This window comes from Amblyraja radiata, chromosome 8 (genome assembly GCF_010909765.2).
Source record: "Amblyraja radiata isolate CabotCenter1 chromosome 8, sAmbRad1.1.pri, whole genome shotgun sequence".
Lineage (NCBI taxonomy): Eukaryota > Metazoa > Chordata > Chondrichthyes > Rajiformes > Rajidae > Amblyraja > Amblyraja radiata.
The window spans coordinates 54140797-54162894 of record NC_045963.1 but is presented as its reverse complement, the minus strand read 5'-3'; positions in this window follow the sequence as shown (position 1 = coordinate 54162894).

Here is a 22098-nt window from a genome sequence, read left to right as displayed (position 1 = left end):
AAAGAGTAGCAAAGTCAAATGTGGGTCCCTTGAAGGCAGACACGGGTGAAATTATTATGGGCAACAAGAAAATGGCAGAAGAGTTGAATAGGTACTTCGGATCTGTCTTCACTAAGGAAGACACAAACAATCTCCCATATGTACTGGTGGACAAAGGATCTAAGGGGGTAGAGGAACTGAAAGAAATTTTCATTAGGCGAGAAATAGTATTGGGTAGGCTAATGGGACTGAAGGATGATAAATCCCCTGGACCTGATGGTCTGCATCCCAGGGTCCTCAGGGAGGTGGCTCTAGAAATAGTGGACGCATTGGTGATCATTTTCCAATGTTCAATAGATTCATGATCAGTTCCTGTGGATTGGAGGATAGTTAATGTTATCCCACAAGAAAGGAGCGAGATAGAGAAAACGGGGAATTACAGACCAGTTAGCCTGACTTCGGTGGTGGGAAGGATGCTGGAGTCAATTATTAAAGAGGTAATAATGGGGCATTTGGATAGCAGTAAAAGGATTAGCCCAAGTCAACATGGATTTATGAAAGGGAAATCATGCTTGACTAATCTTCTGGATTTTTTGAGCATGTGACAAGTAAAATGGATGTAGTGGATGTAGTGTATCTAGACTTTCTGAAAGCCTTGATAAGGTCCAGCATGGGAGACTGGTGACTAAAATTAATGGTATTGGGGGTAGGGTGTTGACATGGATAAAAAACTGGTTGGCAGACCAGATGCAAAGAGTAGGAGTGAACGGGTCCTTTTCAGAAAGGCAGGCAGTGGTGAGTGGAGTGCCGCAAGGCTCAGTGTTGAGGCCGCAACTGTTTACCATATATATTAATGATTTGGAAGAGGGAATTAGGAGCAACACTAGCAAGTCTGCGGATGACACAAAGCTGGGTGGAAGTGTGAACTGTGAAGAGGATGTTAGGAGGTTGTAGGGTGACCTGTGCAGATGCGTGGCAGATGCAGTATAATATAGATAAATGTGAGGTTATCCATTTTGGCGGCAAAAACAAGGGGGCAGATTATTATCTCAATGGAGTTAGGTTAGGTAAGGGGGCGGTACAGCGAGACCTGGGTGCCTTGTACACCGGTTAATGAAGGTTGGCGTGCAGGTACAGCAGGCAGTGAAGAAATCTAATGGAATGTTGGTCTTCATAACAAGAGGATTTCAGTATAGGAGTAAAGAGGTTCTTCTGCAGTTGTATAGGGCTCTGGTGAGACCACATCTGGAGTATTGCGTACAGTTTTGGTCTCTAATTTGAGGAAGGACATCCTTGTGATTGAGGCAGTGCAGCGTAGGTTCACGAGATTGATCCCTGGGATGGCGGGACTGTCATATGAGGAAAGATTGAAAAGACTAGGCTTGTATTCACTGGAGTTTCGAAGGATGAGGGGTGATCTTATAGAAACATATAAAATTATGAAAGGACTGGACAAGCTAGATGCAGGAAAAATGTTCCCAATGCTGGGCGAGTCTAGAACCGGGGGCCACAGTCTTAGAATAAAGGGGATGTAATTTAAGACAGAGGTGAGAAAAAACTTTTTCACCCAGAGAGTTGTGAATTTATGGAATTCCCTGCCACAGAGGACAGTGGAGGCCATATCACTGGATGGATTTAAGAGAGAGTTAGATAGAGCTCTAGGGGCTAGTGGAGTCAAGGGATATGGGGAGAAGGCAGGCACGCGTTATTGATAGGGGACGATCAGCCATGATCACAATGAATGGCGGTGCTGGCTCGAAGGGCCGAATGGCCTCCTCCTGCACCTATTTTCTATGTTTCTAAGGCTCAGGCGAGGGTTTGTGTGAATCCACTGTATTACTATAATTGAATGAATGGGCGAGCTTGGGACTTGTGTAGCTGGGACATGTTGGCTGGTGTGGGGAAGTTGGGCCCGAAGGGGATTTTTCCGTGCTGTGTCACTCTATGTCTTAAACAAACCTCTAAACTTCATCAATAGACTATAGACAATAGCAGGAGTAGGCCATTCAGCCCTTCGAGCCAGCACCGCCATTCATTGTGATCATGGCTGACCATCCACAATCAGTACCCCGTGCCTGCCTTCTCCCCATATCCCTTGACTCCACTATCTTTTAGAGCTCTATCTAACTATCTCTTGAATGCATCCAGAGAAACGGCCTCCACTGCATTCTGAGGCAGAGAATTCCACAGATTCACAACTATCTGGGTGAAAAGGTGTTTCCTCATCTCCATTCTAAATGGCCTACCCCTTAATCTTAAACTGTGGCCCATGGTTCTGCACTCTCCCAACATCAGGAACATGTTTTCTGCCTCTAGCGTGTCCAATTTCGTAATAATTTTATACTGTATGTTTCAATAAAATTCCTATCATTCTTCTAAATTCCAATGTATACAAGCTTAGTCACTCCATTCTTTCAACATATGACAGTCCAGCCATCCCGGGAATTAACCTTGTGAACCCATGTTACACTCCCTCAATAGCAAGAATGTCCTTCCTCAAACCTGGATACCAAAACTGCACACAATGCTCTAGGTGTGGTTTCACCAAGGCCCTTTACAACTGCAGAAGGACCTCTTTGCTCCTATACTCAACTCCTCTTGTTATGAAGGCCAACATGCCATTCGCTTTCTTTACTGCCTGCTGTACTGCATGCTTACTTTCATTGACTGATGTACAAGGACACCCAGATCTCGTTGTACTTCCCCTCTTCCTAACTTGACACCATTCAGATAATAATCTGCCTTCCTATTCTTGCCACCAAAGTGGATAACCTCACATTTATCCACATTAAACTGCATATGCCATGCATCTGAGCACTCACCCAACCTATCCAAGTCACCCTGCATCCTTATAGCATCCTCCTCACAGTTCACACTGCCACCCAGCTTTATGTAATCTGCAAATTTGCTAATGTTACTTTTAATCCCTTCATCTAAATCATAAATGTATATTGTAAATAGCTGAGGTCCCAGCACCGAGCCTTGGGGTACCCCACTAGTCACTGCCTGCCATTCTGAAAGGGACCCATTAATCCCTACTCTTTGTTTCCTGTCTGACAACCAATTTTCTATTTATGTCAGTCCCCTACCCCCAATACCATGTGCCCATTAATCTCCTATGTGGGACCTTATCAAAGGCTTTCTGAAAGTCCAGGTACACTACATCCACTGGCTGTCCCTTGTCCATTTTCCTACTTACATCCTCAAAAAATTCCAGAAGATTCAACGAGCATGATGTCCCCTTCGTAAATCCATGCTGACTCGGACCGATCCTGTTACTGCTATCCAAATGTGTTGCTATTTCATCTTTTATATTTGACTCTAGCATCTTCCCCACCACCGATGTCAGGCTAAGTGGTCTATAATTCCATTTTCTCTCTCCCTCCTTTCTTAAAAAGTGGGATAACATTAGCTACCCTCCAATCCACAGGAACTGACCCTGAATCTATAGAACATTGGAAAACGAACACCAATGCGTCCACAATATCTGGTGCCACTTCCTTAAGTACTCTGGGATACAGACCATCAGGCACTGGTGATTTATCAGCCTTCAGTCCCATCAATCTACCCAACCCTGATAATTGCTCATTTCTAAGCTTCCCCCAGTCTAGTTTCAGTAAAAACACTGAATCAAGCATTTGAAACAATTACATTTTATTTTACCAAAAGCGCGTTACAGATCAACTACTGTACATATACCACTGCAGGTTCGATCCTTGTGTCTGCCTGTTCAAGCCCTCTAGGCCTCGCTCAGACAGAGACACTCCAGAAGTTCACGCAGTCCCGAGCGTTCTTCCAGAAAACCGATGCTGAGCCTCATGATCGCGGGCTTTTATATGTCCTGGGACCACAAGGGGCCGAACCACACGGGGGTGGTCTCTTAATAACCCAATTACAAATATCGATTAACCCCATACATAACAGGCATTTCCATAACCCAATAATACAACAGCTCATATATTGTATAAGAAAGAAAGCTCTCGAAGGAAGCTAACAAGAACAAACATTGAAACATGTGCCCCGAGATTCAAACAATTTCTCCAAAGCTCGACAATTCGACCAATTCATCAATTAAAGGATGACCGTCTTGCAACATTATGTATACTGTTTTACAATGCTTTTGCAGCGACCCAACAGCATTTAAGGTGAGTTTGCAAAACCACTATACATGATATCAGTTTAAGAGAAACACGGAGAACACCTGAACTCCTTACCATCCTGCATATCAGTCTGAGCCTAGACTAGCTGGCTCCAATCAAAGCCTGTAAAGTTCAGCTGACAAGGGTTAAGCAATTCTGACAAGTGCAGGGATCCTCCATTTTATGTCTTTAATTTAGCCAATATTAACATTCCCCCATTTTATCATTCATGATAACCCTCATCATAAATGATAACTCCAGAATACAATGATGACTGCTATACTTTAACAATGTTCCAACTAGAAGATGTTGATGTAGCTTCCAGAATCTTGTCAAGCATCCCAAGTTCTCATGGGCATAACTTCACAAGTTCTGTCTGAGGAGTCTTCACCTCCCGAGTTTTCGTGGGAGCAAATTCCCTCCATCCATCTTGATAGTCCATTAGTCCTTGATTAAAATTCCTAAGAAAACCTGAGAGAAAACAAGTTAACTACTGAAACCGTCACTAATGCTTTTACAATGATGACGATGCACCTTCTTCCTTCTACCTTTACTGCAGTCGGAGTCATTAAAGGACTTGGTATGGTCCTTCCCAATGAACTTCTGATCCTTTCCTTACCCAATTTCTATACTAAAACATAGTCTCCAGGTTTTACTTTAATGGGAGTTACTAGTGAAGGCATATCCTCATAGGCTGCTCTCACTCTACAATGTAAATCCCTTCAAGCTCTTTCAAGGCTAAAATATAGTCGTTCATCTCTGCAGTCATATGGTGGAAATTAACTATTTTCATTGCATTCTGGTTCCAAGGGGTTTTCAGGGGTCTATCATTAATAATTTCAGATGGGCTTAATCTGCATTTTCCTGCAGGCGTGACTCTCATCTGAAATAGGGCTATTGGGCGTAATTTTTTCCAGTCTCTGCTTTTAATTTGGCTAATTTGGTTTTAAGGGTCGGGTTTGCCCTTTCTACAAGTCCGGCAGCCTGTGGTCGATAAGCACAGTGTAATTGCTGCTGGATCCCCAGCTGTTCACAAAATTCTTTATTAATTTGTCCAATAAAGTGTGGACTGTTATCTGAGCTAAGTCGAATGGGAATGCTGAATCTAGAACAATTTCTCTCATCAGCACCTTGACAACAGTAGCCGCTTTATTGTCAAGGGTTGGGTGGGCTTCGATCCACCTGCTGAATATATAGTCAATGTATGAAAAGAACGTATTTGTACCCGTGGCATCTTTCTAATTCAATATAGTCCATTTGCAATGTCTCAAAAGGACCCATAGGCAATGGTGTTTTCCCTGCTGCACATCCTATTCCTTTCTCTGGATTGTATTGCTGGCAGACCAGGCAATTACTGCTCACCTTTTGAGCAAAATATTGTAATTTTGGATGCCACCAAGTAGCTAATAGAGTGTCCCTTGCACCACAATGGGTTGCATAGTGCATACACTCAATAACCCATAGGGCCAATGAGTCTGTCATGCACGTTTGCCCTGCTGGAGTGGTCCACAGCCCAGTCATACAATCCAGTACACATCCCAGTTGCCTCCATCTTTCCTTATCTCCTTCAGTAACCTCGTCTTGTAATCGAACAATTTCTTGGATGGTCGGCATCAGTTTCTCCAAGGGGGACCTGTTAGTTACGCTTTCAGTCTGCCTCATCATTCTAGGTACCACCACCTTACGTTCCCATGATACTTTTTTACCAACTAAGTCGGCATTACAATTTCCAATGTCTACTGTGGTCTGTCCTTTAGTATGGGCACTACATTTTATTACAGAAATTTGTCTGGGTAGCATTGAGGCCTTCAATAAATTTGTCACCAATTGTTTGTGTGATATTTGGGTTCCTGCAGAATTAGAAACCCCCTATTTTTCCATAATTGACCGAAATCATGCACCACCCCAAATGCATATTGAGAATCAGTGTAAATGTTTACTTTTAGATCTTCCCCAATAATACAAGCCCTAATTAAAGCGAATAATTCAACTTGTTGTGCTGAATAGGGTGATTCAAACGCATCTGCTTGCACAATTTCCGTCTTTTGATTAATAATTGCATACCCAGACAACCTCTCACCTCATGGTCCAATGGATGCACTATCGTCCACATATAATGTGATGCCATGGGTACATCCCTCAAGTCCTCTCTCACTGCTGCTTCCTCTATAACAAATAGACAGTCGTGTTCAGCTTCTGCTTGCTCTTCTGGGGGTGAAATAAGAAAGGAGGTTGGGTTAATTAATGTACAGTGTTTGAACTGCAATTTCGGATTGTTTAGCAGGTAGATCTCATACTTATTTTGGCGGGCCATTGTCAAAAGCTGGGTTTGAAGCTGCCCCAACAATGTCAATACTGAATGTGAACTGTACACTACAAGTTCCTGCTGGAGTAACAAATTAGCAACCGATTGTATACTATTGTAAATTGCACTTAAAATTTGAGTGCAAAGAGGATGTCCCCTAGCTACTGGGTCTAATTTGGAGGAGTAATATGCAACTGGTCTATGTCTATCCCCATGCTTTTGTGTTAATACCGAAGTGGCACAATCAGATAAAATTCTACAATACAGCTGGAAGCGATGATCGTATAATGGCCTTCCCAATGCCGGGGCTCGCATCAAAGATCTTTTCAAGTTCTCAAATGCTTCATGTGCCTCTTTTGTTAGTTTAAATTCACCCTCCTTGCTGGTATAGGGTGTTAGCTCCTTTGTTTCTAGAGCTATATTTGGAAGCCAGGGTCTGCAATAATTAACCATGCCAAGCTCATTGCCTCATTTGTTTGGCTTCTTTTGGGATTGAAAATTCGCAAATTCTGTTCAAGTCTGCTCTTCTCAAGACTTCTTTCGGTGGCCGAAATTATAATCCCTAAAAATTTTACTTTCTCCTGAGCTACCAGTACTTTTGATGGGGAAACCACATATCCTATATCGGTGAGATGATTTAGTAATTGTGCAGTGTCTTCATGATTACTGGATTCATCTTTACTGGCCACCAATAGGTCATCAACATACTGCACTAAGGTGGAATTCATTTAAAACTTTAAAGTACTTAGCTGATCCTGCAGACACCTGGAAAACAACGTAGGCGAGTTGACAAATCCTTGAGGCAACCTGGTCCAGGTATATTATTGTCCCTTATAGTTGAAGGCAAACAAATATTGACTGTCTTCATGAAGAGGAAGAGAAAAGAATGCAAGTTGTAAGTCGACTATTGAAAAGACTTTGGCTTCAGCCGGTATTTGGGCTAGGATATGAACGGGATTTGGCACTAGGGCATGAAGTGGTTCTACAACAGAGTTGATTTCCCTCAAGTCTTGTATAAGTCTATATTGACCCTCCTTTCCTGGTTTCGGAATGGCAAGAATAGGGGTGTTACAGATAGATTGGCACTTCACCAATATTCCTTGTTCTAGAAAACCCCGAATTAATTTGTCTATGCTGCTGATGGCCTGTAGTTTCAATGGATATTGTTGGATTGAAGGAAGTGTTACTCCTTTCTGGAGAGCTACATGGATGGGATTGATGTTCACGCACCCTACCTAAGCAGTGTCCTCCGCCCATACTTGAGGGTTCGCATACCTCGCTCCCCAGATGATGACGTAAGTGGGTAACAACCTTCGTTGGGGCCTGGTAAAATTCAACAACAAATTGGTTAGACAAATTTTGCTTTTGATAATTATTCGGGTTTGCCAAGGTAATTGCCTTTCTTACCATTGTTCCTAGGTCTTTAGCTCTAGCCAGGAAATTCACCTTTCGAATGATATGAGGAGCGGCCTTGTCCGTTCTTTTCCATAATTGTGCTGGTATTTTAGCATATTCGGCAGCTCCCTCTTTCCCTTCCACTAGTGCCAACACTTCTATTTCCCATCCCTGTCCTTCATATGATTTAAATAAGGCTTCCAGCTCACTATTCTTTCCACTTCTATCATTCCAGTGTAATATAAAGTGGGGGTTCTTCGTCCAGATCTAAGGACCACCATTGAGGGGTCACTATGGAGTAACATTGTCGTGCAGGGGCCCCGGGGGTCACTACTATACCTCTATCGCCACATTCTATTTTTAGTTGGAAAGCACAGAGTAAATCTCTTGCCATCAGGTTGCAATCTAATCCAGTGGTTATCACAAATCTATGTTTGATTGTCTTTCCTCCATACACTACTTCGACTGGCTCAGAGATGGGATACGGGCAAATTTGTCCTTGAAACCCAGAGAGATTCTGAACTTCTTTTGATTCTGGTAAATTATAAATTGATTGAAGAGACGACATGGTCTACTAGGAAGGTGCATATTTTACCTTCAACCTGTAGAGACAACATAGGTTCCTCGTCAGACTTGCATCCAGTCACTACCAGGTTTGCTAATAATAGGCATGTGAATGGGTTACTCTGAGAAAAGGATTTTTGTCCAATTTGCTCCTGATTTTCCTGCCAGTTCCCTCTGTGCTCTCTAGAATCCCGTTGATCCCTCCATTCTCTTTGACCGTGGAGATTTCTTCTGTGGGCCCTCTCTGTCGTTCCTCTCTTTATTTGGGCACCCACTACTCCAGTGACCTGCCCCTCCACAATAATAACAATAGCTAATTCCTGGTGGCTGGCCTATCCTTAACCCTGGTCTTTGGAGGACTGGCTCTAGGGCAGATGCTTCGCTATAACATCTGTCTGGATATTCTGGAACTCTAACTTCCCCTAGTCTATAGTTTGCTGGTACTCTAGGGATCCAGGATTCAGAGTCGAATTTTGGTATTTCTTTTCTAATCACATATTCAGTTCTTGGTTTTACTGCAGGCGAGCTATCCTGCTTCTTTATTTCCTTCCAATGATATCTTTCAGCCCTTGCCATTTGGCTGGCACTATTTTCTGTCCAGTCCACGTTATTAGTCTTAAAGGGCTTTCTCACTGTGCGACCTGAAGCAAGACTTAACAAGATTTAACATCGTGGGAACCTTCTGCGATAGCAGTACGGCATTCTTGGACCACCGAGGACCTCCGTGGCGCTAACGGCAGGTAGTCGTGTGACTTGGTAAGGTCGGGAGAAAATTCAAACATTTTTGAATTTCTCCAAGAGTGCCTAGAGCACTTTTTGGTGAGCGTTGCAACATTGTATGAACGCAGTGGCCCGTGCGATATCCGTAATAACTCTTGCGGATACCGTGGGAACTCCTGCGAACGGTGAGTAACTGAGCAGTTTGATTGTCAGTGCTTGTTTTACCTCATTGTTAAATAAATATATTTTTTACTATCAGATTGATCTCTGCAATTCTTCATTAACACATCACTACAAGATGAATGTCTCTAATGTTATAATCCCTCTCATGCTGAAACACAAAATAGTTGAAGGGAGGTGAAATAATCACATTTTCATTCTTTTTCATTTTTGAGTGTTCAGGTACCTCACTTGCTGAGCTATTTTACTCCAGCAGTTTGTGTCTCTTTTTGTCTAAAGCAGTTTCTAAGACTGGAGGAACTCCGCGGGCCAGGCAGCATCTACGGAGGGAAATGGACATGCGACCCTTTCTTCAGGCTGCCTTATCTCTCCCCCCAACTCCCACCCCCACACACAAATGCTGGAGAAACTCAGCGGGTGCAGCAGCATCTATGGAACGAAAGAAATAGGCAACGTTTCGGCCCGAAAAGTTGCCTATTTCTTGTGCATGTGTTGGAAGGAACAGCAGATGCCGGTTTAAAGAGAATGCTGGAGTAACTCGACGGCAGGCAGCATCTCTGGGGAGAAGGAATGGGTGACATTTCGGGTCGAGACTCTTCTGATATGCTGCTTGTCCCGCTGAGTTTCTCCAGCATTATTGTGTACCTTCGATTTTCCAGACTGAAAGTTTCAAATGCTTCAGTATCTTCTAAGACTATCCCCCGTTTTAGAATTGCTTCCTTCCAACTTGTCATTCTTTCCTCCGCTCTACTCGCTTTCTGTTCCTCATTATGATTTCTCCACAATTTAATTAATTCCTGTGCCTCTGTATTATTGCTGCACTGCAATATAATCTGCTCAATGTATTTTAATCCCTTTACTGTATCTATGCCCCCTCGGGGCCATAATTCGTTTCCTAATTCTCTATTTAGCGATCCGAAAAGGATTCTCAATCGATCAGCTTTTTGTGCTGATCGAAATTCACTGCATATTTCTTGTAGGGGACTGTCTGAGTCAGTGGTCATATCTTTATTGGCGTGGTTTCCCATTCTGTTGGATAAGGAAGCAACTCTAAACTACTCGCACCTCTTAACAATTTCCTTTTTAATTTCGAAATTAACAATGTTGTTTTAGACAATTTTCAAATCAAAATGCTCCAGGAAACAACCAATCATACTCACATACGTTTTCGCAGCCCGTCTCCTATCCCCGATCTTAATCTGAACGCATGTAAATGAACTCTAAACACGTGAGCAAAATTGAACACAAAAAAGAAATGAGTCCACTTATCAGAAGTATACCTAACCACACTCCTGCATAAATCAAAAACATTCACTTATTACAAATCGCGCACTCAAAAAAATCCTCCTCGTGGCACAATCAATCATGGGGATGACTCCTCCCCCAGCGCAACGATCAAAGGAGTACAACCCCTGATCAAACCACCCCGATTCAGATTCTTGCAAAATGATATTAAACAAATACGAATATCTAACTTAAACACACTCTCTCTTCAGGTTTTAAATCTGTAAACACTCACACAAGCAGCAACACAAATGACGGTCCACGGACTTAACGTGATCTAAATCTTAACTTTTAATTACTCTAAGTTTATTTACATACAGAGAATATTTACGAAATCCGGATCCTATGACAATACGGAAAGCTAGATTTTTACAATTTACAAAATGATTTAAAGCACGAGTGCACAATTCACAAACACTCGATCTTTACGCCGCGTCACGTTGTTATCACGCAGTGACCGCTCCCTCTGATACCAAAGATGTTCCCCTTCCTAGTTTACTCTTTGCTTTTTTTTATTTTTATATTTTTATTAGAAGTACGGTAAGTTACAATAATACACAACACATATGTCTTAATACATTTTTTTGTTCCGCTTCATTTTTTAAGCTTTAAGAAAAAGATAGAAGTAAAGAAAGTAAGGAAAGTGCGCAAGAGTCGTGAAGGTGCAAGAGAGTGTTGAGAAAAGAAAGCCCCTTAGAAAAGAAGTTAGAGAAGGAAGTAAAGTAAGAGAGAAAGTAGACCCTAGAAAAGAAGGAAAAAGAAAGGAGAAAGAATCGCTCTATTATAACATTAAACTCCGCAGAAAGGGAACTACCAACCAAGTCTGCTTTTGTTGTTTTACCCCCCGTTTCCAGATCCTGGTACCATTTATTTATTTATTTTTAAAATTACTATTGCACCTCATGCTTGTAATAGTTCCAAAAACGTACACCGCGTCTTTTGGAATTGGTCTGCTTTGCCTGCTAAGAGAAATCTCATCTCTTCCAGATGTAGTGTTTCAAACATATCTGATATCCACATTTTTATTGTTGGTGTGGGCGCATTTTTCCAGAATTTAAGTATAAGCTTTTTTCCCATTATTAGCCCATAATTGAGTAAATTCTTCTGAAATACGTTTAGTTCTGGGTTACCTTCCGATATTCCAAAAATAATCCATTCTGGTTTTGGTACCAGTTTTATTTTAATTAATTTTGTAAAGATGTCAAATATTTCATTCCAGAATTTTTGTATTTTTGTACAAAAAACGAAAGAATGCGCTATGTTAGCTTCTTGACACAGGCATTTATCACAGATGGGTGAGACATTAGGGAAGAATTTATTTATTTTAGTTTTTGAATAATATAGTCTATGTAATGTTTTGAATTGGATGAGAGTATGTCGTACGTTGATCGAACATTTATGCACCTGTAGTAAATGATTATCCCAGCTCTCTTTTGAAATTTTTATAGCTAATTCTTGTTCCCAGTCTCTTCTAATTCCATCAGTTGTGGGTATTTCTATGTTTAAGATGATATTATATAAGTACGATATTAGATTCGCTGATTCCGCCTTTGTCTTCATTACTTCATCCAGTAAGTCTGTAGGCATATTATGATAGTCTTTTGTGTATTTTTTCAGATAATCACGAATTTGAAGATATTTAAAATATTGATTATTTTTCAAATTATATTTCAGTTGTAGTTGTTGAAATGATAGTAATTTTCCCAATTCATACAGATCTCCGAGCGTTTTGATTCCCATTCTTTCCCATTGTATGAATGATTTGTCTATAATTGATGGTTTAAACGATGGATTATTAACTATTGGTATTAAAAGAGGTAGGTTTCTTAATTTTAGGTTCTGTTTTATTTGTTTCCATGTTCTAATTGTGCTATGTATAATTGGATTTTTATTATAATTTTTGTTACTCAGATGTATTGGTGAGAGGAGAGTCGCTCCTATATTACACGGAGAGCAATCCTCTCTTTCCATTACAATCCAGTCCACCTGCTGGGCAGAATTGTCCAGCAGGTGAATCATATTTTTAATATTTACTGCCCAATTATAATACATAAAGTTGGGGAGCGCTAGACCACCCAGCTCTTTTCGTTTATTAAGGTGTGCTCTTTGTATTCTATGGGATTTATAATCCCATATAAAATTTGTAATGTCTGAATCCAATTTTTTGAAAAACCTTTTTGGGAGATATATAGGTATTGATTGAAATAGGTATAGGATTTGTGGTAGAAAGATCATTTTTATAGCGTTTATTCTGCCTATTAGGGACATCGGAAGTGTTTTCCAGAATTTAATCAAATTATTTAGTTTCTTAAGTAAGGGATTATAATTGGCTTTAAACATATCATGGTAGTTTCTAGTAATTTCAATTCCCAAATATTTGAATTTTTCTGTGGCTATTTTAAAGGGGAATTTCCGGAGGTGAGTTGAGTCTTTTGGCTTTATCGACATAATTTCACTTTTGTTCCAGTTTATTCTATATCCTGAGAAGGATCCAAAGTCCTCAATTAAATTTAATATGTTTGGTATACTAATTTGTGGTTTTGTGATGTACAATAGTACATCATCGGCGTATAAAGATATTATGTTATTTGAGCGTTTTGTATTATAACCATAAATATCCGGGTGTGTTCTTATTTTTTCAGCAAGGGGTTCAATTACCAAAGCAAATAACAGCGGTGATAATGAACATCCTTGTCTATTACCCCTTGATAATTCAAATTTCGTGGATAGTATATTATTAGTTAGTATTCTAGCCGTGGGTTTGTTATATAATAATTTTATCCATGCGATGAAGTTCTCTCCCATTTGGAATTTTTGCAATACTTTAATCATATAATCCCATGCTACTTGATCAAACGCTTTTTCTGCGTCCAGTGAAATGATAGTTCACTCTTGGTCATGAGATTTATGTGAGTGCATTATGTTAAGCAAGCGTCTCAAATTATTGAATGAGTGTCTCTTAGGTATAAATCCTGTTTGATCCTCATCTACTAACATACCTGCTTAGTCTTCTAGCTAGTGTTTTCGCTATTATTTTTTGATCCGTATTTAACAGAGCAATAGCTCTATATGACCCTGGTTCTTCTATATTTTTTATCTTTTTTAAGTATTAGTGTGATCGTTGATTCTGCTAATGTTTCAGGTAATCTTTGCTCTTTAAAAGCATATGTATACATTTTCTGTAGGCGTGGAGTAACTATGTCGTAAAAGGATTTATAGAATTCGTTACTGAATCCGTCTGGTCCTGGTGTTTTTCCATTCTTAAGTGTGTTTATTGTGTCTTCTATCTCCTTAGAAGTAATTTGTGCTCCCAGTTCCTCTTGTTCCCTCAGTTCTAATTGAGGGAGATTACAATTATCCAGAAATTCTGAGACTTTATTATTGTCTATTGACGTTTTAGATGTATATAGATTCTGGTAAAATTGAGCAAATCTTTTATTGATATCCTTGGGTAGTGTTACTAATTCCCCTCTATCTGATTTAATCTTTAGTATTGCTTTCTCTTTTTCCCGTTTTTTCAATTGGCGTGCTAGAAGTTTGTGGGGTTTGTCCCCGAATTCAAAATGTTCTTGTTTAGTAATTTGAAATAGTGTTATAACTTTCTCTGACAACAATTTGTTTAGCTTGAATTTCAATAGTAGAATTTTATTATGTTTATCCATAGTTGGATCTTTAGCATTATCTGTATCTAATTGTTTTATTTGTTCTTCTAAATGTCTTTGTTCATTCTTATTCTTTTTATTTTGAAAAGCTTGAAATGAAATAATGACTCCTCTAATAAATGCTTTGAAGGATTCCCATAATAGCGTGGGGGATATATCTGGTGTATCATTTATCTCAAAAAATAGGTCCATCTGTTTTTTTAGATATATACTCCCTTGTGGATCTTTTAAAATTTGCGAGTTAAACCTCCAGAACGATTTATTCATAAACATTCCTTCTAATTTTAAAACAAAAGTTAACGGAGAGTGGTCTGAGATCGCATTGATGTGGTATTAAGGGTTCATAGTATGCGGAATTAATTTTGTATCCACTAGGAAATAGTCTATACGTGAATATGTTTTATGTACCGTTGAATAAAACGAATAATCCCTTCCCGTCGGGTTTGCAATCCTCCAAACGTCTGCTATATTTGTGTTTTTTATATATGTATGTAAGAGTTCACTGGTTTTAGATTTCATGTTACCTCTTTGTTTTTGCGTCGATTTATCTAGATACGGGTCTAAAACACAGTTGAAGTCTCCTCCAATTATAACATTTTGATAATTAAATTCTGCAATTATATTCAAAATGTTATTAAAAAATTGAGGATTATCAAAATTGGGTGCATAAATGTTTACCAGCGTAATTGGCGTAGTATTGATTTCTCCTGTTACTATAAGATATCTCCCTTCCTTATCTGATATAATATTCTTTGATTTAAATGGTATTCCTTTACGAATAATGATTGCAGTGCCTCTAGATTTGGAAGTGAATGAAGAGTGAAATGTTTGGCCCATCCAGTTCGCCCTCAGTCTCGTCTGATCTTGGTGTTTAAGATGCGTTTCTTGTAGAAACGAAATGTCCGTGTTGTATGATTTCAACTGAGCTAGTATCTTGCCCCTTTTAATAGGTTCATTAATACCAGTTTACTCTTTTCTGAGGGGTTCTATTCCTTAACTGATTACTTTTCCTCCTGAATGTTACTCTCCCTCTGCTAAGACTGGACTTCTATAGGGGGACCTCTATCCCTACTCTCTAAGTTCGACAGAATGAGGGGTACCCTTCACTATTCGGATTATTTTTCATCAAGTAAGGAGGCTCCCGTCTCTCAGGTACTCTTCACTATCAAGTACTAGTCAACAATCGACCAGAGGATTAGTATTCACTGTTGATCAGCCACTATTCGGAATCGATCACGGACGGCTACAAATATAGACTCAGACTCGAACTCGATCTCCTAATTTTTAGTGCATATCTCTCTTACTACACGGGCTCTCGAATCAGCTGAAATTGCCCAATTAAATTCTTGAACGAACTGGAGTATTCCGGCCATTCTATACTCTGTTCGTCCAAGGCCAGTACCTTCTCGAGGCTCTTCATCCGTCACTTCAGGTAGAGACGCAGATACCTACACACAGATTCACCCTTCTGCTAAGTACCAAGGATCCAGCACCTAGCCGCTTTGTGCTGTGAATTCTCTATGCCGTTTTTCGGAGCGCACCTTTTCAATTCGCGCTCCCGGCAACGAAGGCGAGACCTGTCTTTTAATACCCCACCAATTTGGTTACCAAGTCTAACCCTGGGCCACTCCTCACCTGATGAAGCGCATTTGGCTCTGGTTAAAGGCAGCTGCAGGCTGCCCAACTACGACCAGTTTTGGGCCTCTAACCCAGGAAAAGGCCTCTAACCCAACCCCACCAGGGCCTCTATCCCCAGCCTGGTTTTATGGGCCTCCAACCCAAAGGCATGCTAACCACTCCCCCATGCTTGCTGGACTCTGTTCTAATTATCTCGATTGGACCCTTTCCCAAGCCCGCGAATGATCGATCCGCTCCGACTCACTAAGTGCCGAAAATCAATGTGAAAACCGCACCGTCGGCCCGATTTCTGCATTCGTGATCGAAACAGCTCAACACCCTTGATCGCAAACTTGTGTTTTGGGGGTCTTTTGACACCCCGGATGTGCCCTCAATGATAATTGCTCGTTTCTAAGCTTCCCCCCAGTCTAGTATCAGTAAAAACACTGAATCAAGCATTTGAAACAACTAAATTTTATTTTACCAAAAGCGCGTTACAGATCAATTACTTTACCTATTCCACCGCCGGATCGATCCTTGTATCTGCCTGTTCAAGCCCTCTAGGCCTCGCTCAGACAGAGACACTCCAGAAGTTCACGCAGTCCCTAGCGTTCCTCCAGAAGACCGACGCTGAGCCTCGTGATCGAGGACTTTTATATGTCCCGGGACCTCGAGGGGCCGAACAACACGGGGGTGGTCTCTTAATAACCCAATTACAAATATCGATTAACCCCATACATAACAGGCATTTCCCTAACCCAATAATATCACAGCTCATACATTTTATAAGAAAGAAAGCTCTCGAAGGAAGCTAACAAGAACAAACATTGAAACATGTGCCCCGAGATTCAAACAATTTCTCCAAGACTCAACAGTATGACCAATCATCAAGTAACAGGATGCCCGTCTTGCAACATTATGTTTTACAATGCTTTTGCAGCGACCCAATAGAAATGATGCATTTAAGGTTAGTTTGCAAAACCACTATACATGTTGTCAATTTAAGAGAAACATGGACTCCTTACCATCCTGCATATCAGTCTGAGCCTAGATTAGCTGGCGCCAATCAAAGCCTATAAAGTTCAGCTGACAAGAGTTAAGTAATTCTGACAAGTGCAGGGATCCTCCATTTTATGATGTCTTTAATTTAGCCAATATTAACAACACCATTTGTTGTCTCCTCCCCTTCCTTCACCCTCTAGCTGTCTCCTCCCACCCTCCCATCCGCCCGCCCTCGGGCTCCTCCTCCTCCTCCCTTTTTCCTTCTTTCTTTCCCCACCCCCCATCAGTCTGAAGAAGGGTTTCGGCCCGAAACGTCGCCTATTTCCTTTGCTCCATAGATGCTGCTGCACCCGCTGAGTTTCCCCATCAATTTTGTGTACCTTTAACAACACCATTTCCTGCCTAATGTGAATTTCCTTCAGTTCCTCCATCACCCTAGGTCCTCTGGCTACTAGCACATCTGGGAGATAATTTGTGTCTTCCTTAGTGAAGACAGATCCAAAGTACCTGGCCAACTTGTCTGCCATTTCCTTGTTCCCCTTAATAAATCCACCTGTTTCTGTCTTCAAGGGACCCGCATTTGTTTTAACTAATGTTTCCTCTTCACATACCTAAAGAAGCTTTTACTATCCTCCTTTATATTCTTGGCTAGCTTACCTTCATACATCACCTTTTCTCCCTGTATTGCCTTTTTAGTTATCTTCTGTTGCTCTTTAAAAGTTTCTCAATCCTCTGGCTTCCCGCTCATCTTTGCTATGTTATACTTCTCATTTATTTTTATACTGTCCTTGAGTTCCCTTGTCAGCCACGGACATCTGTTACTCCCCTTAGAATCTTTCTTCCTCTTTGGAATGAACTGGTCCTGTACCTTCTGTATTATTCCTAGAAATATCTGCCATTGTTGTTCCACTGTCATCCCTGCTAGGGTCTCTTTCCAGTCAACTTTGGCCAGCTCCTCCATCATGCTTCCATTGTCCCCTTTGCTCAACTGTAATACTGACACTCAAAGGGAATGCAATCAGAGGAGACACCTCTACACAACCTGACAGCAGTGCTGAACATTTCCCTTGATTTCCATTTTTTGATATAATCACTTCAGTTGTCTAAAGTAGTCAGGAGGCACAATACTCCCAATGGACTTTGGATCTCAAATCTCCAAAGGAATGCTGGAGGAATACTGTATAAATATGATGTGTCTGAGGACTTGAAAGTCAATTATTCTTCTGCAATTGTAGGTTCTGTTCAATGTGTAAATGAAACAGCAAATGCCAGGTAAAAGAGTCAGAGAGGTACACCACAGAAACAGGCCCTTTTGTCTACTAATTCCATGATGACCATCAACAGCCCATCTACATTAATCCTGCATTAATCCAGTTTAGTTCTCTCCATATTCTAAATAATGTCCCCAAAATTCTACCGGTCACCTGCACACTGAGGGCAATTTACAACAGTCAATTACCCTACCAACTCGCGTGTCTTTTGGACATGGGAGGAAACTGGAGCACCCGGAGGAAACCTTAGTGTCACAGGGAGAATGTGCAAATTTAGTCAGCACCTGAGGGCAGGAATGAACCTGGATCTCTGATGCTGTGAGCCAACGTTCTACCAGCTGTGTCGCCCAACTAGATATATTGGCGGGTGCACTGGGAAAGACTCCCCAGGTCACCCAGTTTACACATAATCTGAGAGCCCACACCTTCCTTTGATTATTTTTTCCAGGATGTAGGCTTGTCTAGCATCTATCACCCACCCCTAATTGTCCCTTGACAGGTTGGATTTTTGGGCCAACCAAAATCATAGTGTTTTACAGCCCCAGAATTATCCACTCAGTCTGTTTCTTCACCCCAACCTCCAAAACATTCTTTCTTCCTTTCCAAAATAGTTACCAACAGCATTTTTAGAAGCTGCAAGTGATTCCTCTCTATCACTGTACAGCGAGAGATGCATTGACCAATTCCCAGCAGGGTTCTTCCAATCCCTCCCTTCTTGGTGACTTTTGCAATCCTATAATGAAAGTCAGTGAAAGATTAACACTCCATCCAGAAGCTAGACTTTATGCAACACCTCTCCACAGAAGCTGTCCTAGTAGAAATGTACTTCTTCATTGTTGACTGATTGAAAATTACAGCATGGCAACAGGTCCTATGGCCCACTGACACGCCGACCATTGATCACGCATTCATACTAGTTCCATGCTACCCCACTTTAGCATCAACTCCATACCCATCAGGGCAATTTATAGCGGTCAATTAACCTACAAACTCGCACGTCTTTGAGATGTGGGAGGAAACCAAAGCACTTGGAGGAAACCCACACAGTCACAATGAAAATGTGCAAACTCCACACAGACAGCACTCAAAGTCAGTAGTGAAGCTGGGTCTCGAGTACTATGAGACAACAGCTCTACCTGCTGCACCACTGTGCTGTCCATAATTTGAGATGTTCTCAGTACAAGGATCATCAAAACCTATGTAAGTGTCAGATTTTGCTTCCAATGGTAAAATTGAAGTGTATCCTTCCTTGAGTATGTGTAGGAGAACACTTAAAGCACTCAGGAGAGCAAAAAGAGGACATGAAATGGAGCTGGCAAATAAGGTAAAGAAAGATCTGAAGATATGCGACAGATGTGTTAAGGGTAAAAAGGTAGCTTGGGAACAAATAGGTCCCCTTAAAGATCAGCATGGATGTCTTTTTGTGGAACCACAAGATATGGGGTAGATATTAAATAAATACTTCTCATCCAATTTTACCGTGAAGATAATGGAAATTAACACATGTAGGGGTAGAATTTGTGATGTCTTAGAATAGATCATACAGTATATGAATTATAAATGAGGAGATATTTGCACTTTTAAAGCACATAAATTTGGATAAATCCCCAGAGCCTGACCAAGTACATCAGTGAACCTTTTGGGAAGCTAAGGAGGAAAGTGCAGAGGGCCTTGCAGTGAGGTCCTGCATCATCTTTAGCCACAGGTGAAGTTCACAAAGACTGAGGAGTAGCTAATGTTGTACCATTATTTAAGATGGGCAGCAAGGACATGTCAGGGTACTGCCAGCCATTGTGCCTGACATCAGTGGTGGAAAGTTTGACCTGATTCCAAGGGACAGGATCTACCGGTCGGTGTTGGATAGCCACAGACTGATTAAGGACAGTCAGCACGGCTTTGTCCCTGGGAAAAAAATGTCTCACAAATCCGAGAATTCTTTGAAGAGGTCACTGTGTGTACGTGAACAACAACTGGTGTACTGACACAGTGATTGTAGACAGTCACTGCTCCCCGGACCTGGAGTATGTGACTGTTAAATGCAGGCCCATTTATCTCCCTAGAGAGTTTACTATCATCATGATAACTGCTGTATACATACCACCGGATGCTAATGCTAACTCAGCTATCGGACATTTGTATGGTAGCACTAGCAGCCAGCAGAGCACATATCCTGACGCTGTTCACATCATAGCAGGGGACTTTAATCACGCGGACTTGAAGGCAATGCTCCCCAAATTCAACCAGCATGTTAAATGTGCTACAAGAGGAGCTAACACACTGGACAAGGTCTACTCCAACATCAAGCTGGGCTACAGGGCTAGACCACTACCACACCTGGGCCAGTCTGACCATATGTCCCTGCTTTTAATTCCTGCATATGCCCCCCTCAGGAAAACTGCTCCTACCATCACAAAGACCATCACAACTTGGCCTGATGGTGCCTCTCAGCAGCTGCATGACTGCTTCGACAGGACCAACTGGGATGTGTTTGAACACCAGGACCTGCAGGTGTTCACAGACAGTGTGCTATGTTACATTAAAAACTGCATGGACACTGTCACAGTGGACAAACGCATCCGGGTCTACCCCAATCAGAAGCCCTGAATGACCCGGGAGGTCCAGCGGCTGTTAAAAGAGAGGAACACCGCTTTTAGGTCTGGCGATAGGGCTTTATACAGCACGGCATGAGCTAACCTGAAGAGAGGCATCAGAGAGGCTAAATCAGACTACAGGAGGAGGATAGAGGACCACCTGGACAGTAATAACAGCAGGCAGGTGTGGCAGGGGATCCAGTATCTCACCAATTACAAGACCAACCTTGGAGCTGCTGAAGGTGACGCCTCGTTGGCAGAGGAGCTGAACCTATTCTTTGCTCGCTTTGAAGTGGAGCCACCATAGACAGCCACATCACACCACATGGTCCACAGCAGCTTAACCCTCAAAATAGAGGAGCATGAGGTGAGGCGCACGCTGCGGACCATCAACCCGAGGAAGGCTGCTGGACCCGACGGCATCTCTGGACGCGTGCAGACCAGCTGGCTGGAGTCTTTACAAGGATTTTCAACCAGTCTCTGGCCCAGTCCACTGTCCCACCCTGTCTGAAGTCCTCTACCATAGTCCCCATGCCCAAAAAAACCCACATCTCCAGCCTCAACGACTACCGGCCAGTCGCACTCACACCAGTGGTGATGAAGTGCTTTGAAAAACTGGTCCGGGGTCACATCACATCACTCCTGCCCCGAAGCTTTGACCCCCACCAGTTTGCGTACAGAGCGAACAGATCCACAGAGGACGCTGTAGCCACAGCCCTCCTTGCTGCACTGTCCCACCTGGAGCAGCGGGGGAGCTACGTGCGGATGCTCTTTGTGGACTACGGCTCTGTTTTTAACACCATCCTTCCCTACAAACTGGTGGACAAACTGGGGGACCTGGGACTTCCATACTCCACCTGCTGTCGGGTCGCAGCCAGAGAGTCAGAGTGGGCCATCACACATCCATGGCCCTCAGCCTCAGTACCGGCTCTCCACAGGGCTGCGTGCTGAGCCCCCTGCTTTACACCATCTACACATATGACTGCACCCCCGCCCACCACAGTAACACCATTGTCAAATTCGCGGATGACACCACGGTGGTGGGGCTCATCTCTGGGGGGGATGAGTACGCCTACAGGGATGAGGTGGAACAGCTGACAGTGTGGTGTGGAGAGAATAACCTGCTCCTCAACACCTCAAAGACTAAGATAAGATAAGATAAGATAAGATAACCTTTAATGTCATTCAGACCGAAGTCTGAACGAAATTGAAGCAGTCATACATACAATACAATAAAAAACAACAATAAACACATATTAACATCCACCACAGTGAGTCCACCCAACATCTCCTCACTGTGATGGAGGCAAAAGTCTTAGGTCTCCAGTCTCTTCCCTCCTCTTCTCCCTCTGCGCTGAGGCGATACCCCCCGGGCGATGTTAAAAACTG